The 2,819-nt window shown below is 37.2% G+C and overlaps 1 pseudogene; it reads left to right on the forward strand.

The window, feature by feature from the left end:
* Window positions 1–683: 683 nt before the first annotated feature.
* On the forward strand, window positions 684–2,251 carry LOC109438937 (UPF0489 protein C5orf22 pseudogene; annotated as a pseudogene).
* The last annotated feature ends 568 nt before the right edge of the window (window positions 2,252–2,819 follow it).

Genomic DNA, 2,819 nt, shown 5'->3' on the forward strand with positions numbered 1-2,819 from the left:
TTAACTGAAGATAAAGGAAATATTGAAAGGATGACATTTTGATGACATTTAGGATATCAAGGGTAATATGAAGACAGCTCTGATGGCTATTCCAGGAAAAGAGTTCCAAAATTGCTTTGAAGAGTGGACTAGGCACTGGCATCAGTGCATAGCTTCCCAAGGGGAGTACTTCAAAGGTGACCATAGTGATATTCAGCAGTGAGGCATGTAGCACTTTTTCTAGGATGAGTTCATGAGTTTAATTGTCAGACCTCATATGTGGAATCTAAAGAACAAGATTAATGAATAAATAAAACAGAAACAAACTTGTAGATACAGAGAACATTTCGATGGTTGCCAGATGGGAAGGGGACTGAGGGATGTGTGAAAAAGGGGAAGCAATTAACAAGCACAAATTGGTAATTACAAAAGTCATGGGGATGTAAAGTATAGGTAATATAGTTACTAATGTGTTAATAACTATATATAGTGCCAGGTGGGTCTAGACTAGTCAGGGGGATCACTTCTTAAATTATATAAGTGTCTAACAACTATGCTGTACACCTGAAATTAATATAAAATAATATTGTGGATCACTTCTTAAGTTATATAAATGTATAATCACTATGTTGTATAGCTGAAGAAATATATTGGATGTTACCTGTAACTGAAACATAAAAATTATATATAAAGACCCAAGGAGGATGGCAGGGCCTCCTCTCCAGCGTTCCCGGGTCCTTACCCCAGGGACACAGCTGGACGGGAAAACTAGAGTGACGAGAGTGGGACAGTGTGCTCATCTCCAGAACTACCCAGAGCTCCCAGTGTGGATGGTGGAGGATCATCAGGAGATTCTGCCTTTTATATACCAAACCATGGACTCAAAGCTTCGTCCTGCCAGTAATATAAGTTTTGTGCATTTTGATTCACATCCAGACCTCCTTATTCCTGTGAATATGCTAGCTGACATTGTGTTTGATAAGGAAACTCTTTTTGGAGAATTAAGTATTGAGAATTGGATTATTCCTGCAGTTTATGCTGGCCATTTTTCTCATATAATATGGCTTAATCTCACATGGTCTGAGCAAATTAGAGAAGGCAAACATCACTTTTTAGTAGGCAAAGATATTTATTTCTCCCACAACCATCAGGGTTACAAGTACATAACATTACTTCCTAAGTGATGCTTTTTATGTAACTGAAGACCAGCTAGGGAACCAAAAACCTTTACAATTGGATGTAATTATGTAAAGCCATATAAACTCTGTAACAGTCAAGAAGACAATGCTGCAATATCTTCTGCTAAGAAACCAAAGCTAGCACTGAAATATGCAGAAAATATTGCCTCTGCTAACTTTGACTCTTATTCAGGAGGACCGGAAAAGGACATGGTGACACAGAGAGGGGGCCAGACTTGCCTCGGACCTTCGTGTTCACGTTCTCCTGAAAGACAGGACCCGCAAGCTGCAATCATTACTGGAGAAATTCTAGGAACTTTGAAGAAACGGGGTGCACTTGTGTTAGATATTGACCTAGATTTTTTCAGCCAAGAATCCCTTCGAAGAAACGTTCACACGGGAGGAGTACAAAATCTTACAAGAGCTATACCAATTTGAAAAGCCTGATACCAACCTGAACAGAGGAAGATTTGGTAGATTGTATTAATACTCGAATTCACCAATTAGAAAAATTTAGAAGCTACTTTTGCTGATTTGTGTGGTAGTGATGATGAAGAAACTGTACAGAAATGGGCTTCAAACCCTGGAATGGAATCACGAGTTCCACGTGTACAGAGTGAAGTTTCCTCAAAAAATTAAGAATAGAATTTCCATATGACCCAGCAATTTCTCTCTTGGGTATCTACCCAGAAAATCTGAAAACATTTATCTGTAAAGATATATGTCCTCCGATTTTCATTGCAGCTTTATTTACAGTGGCCAACACATGGAAACAACCAAAGTGTCCTTCAGTAGAAGATTGGCTAAAAAAGATATGGTATATATTCACAATGGAATACTATTCTGCCATGAGAAAGGAACAAACAGTACCATTTGCGGAAACATGGATGGATCTCGAGATTATAATGCTAAGTGAATGAAGTGAGCAGATAATTCGAGAACCATATGATTTCACTGATATGTGGTGTATAAAACTATAAACAATGAAGAAACAATATAAATGAAGAAACAAATCTCATAAACACAGACAATAGTGTAGTGGTTACCAGAGAGAAGGGGGTAGGGCGGTGGAAGTTGAGTATAAAAGGGATCAAATATATGGTGATGGAAGGAGAACTGACTCTGGTTGGTGAACACAGTGTGATATACAGACGATGCATTGCAGAAATGTATACCTGAAACTTATGTAACTTTACTAACAATTGTCACCCCAATAAAATTTAATTAAATAAAGATTTGGTATATATACACAATGGAATACTATTCTGCCATAAGAAATTATGAAATACTGCCATTTGTGATAACATGGATTAACCTTGAGATTATTATACTAAACAAAATAAGTAAGACAGAAAAAGCCAAGAACCATATGACTTCACTCATATGTGGGATATAAAACTGAAAGCAAAAAAGGAAGAAGACAAATAAACAAATAAACAAAACCCATAGACACAGAAAACAGAAAACAGTTTATTGGTTACCAGAGGGTAAGGTGGGCACGGGAATGGTAGAAGAACGTTTTAGGGTGTCACATATATGGTGATGGAAGAAGAACTGACTCTTGTTGGTGAGGAGACAATGTGATATATAGATGATGTATTATAGAATTGTACAACTGCAACCTATATAATTTTACTAACCAATGTACCCCCAGTAAATTTA

The sequence above is a fragment of the Rhinolophus sinicus genome, chromosome 18 (assembly GCF_057876585.1).
Source record: "Rhinolophus sinicus isolate RSI-liver-muscle chromosome 18, RSI-T2T, whole genome shotgun sequence".
NCBI lineage: Eukaryota > Metazoa > Chordata > Mammalia > Chiroptera > Rhinolophidae > Rhinolophus > Rhinolophus sinicus.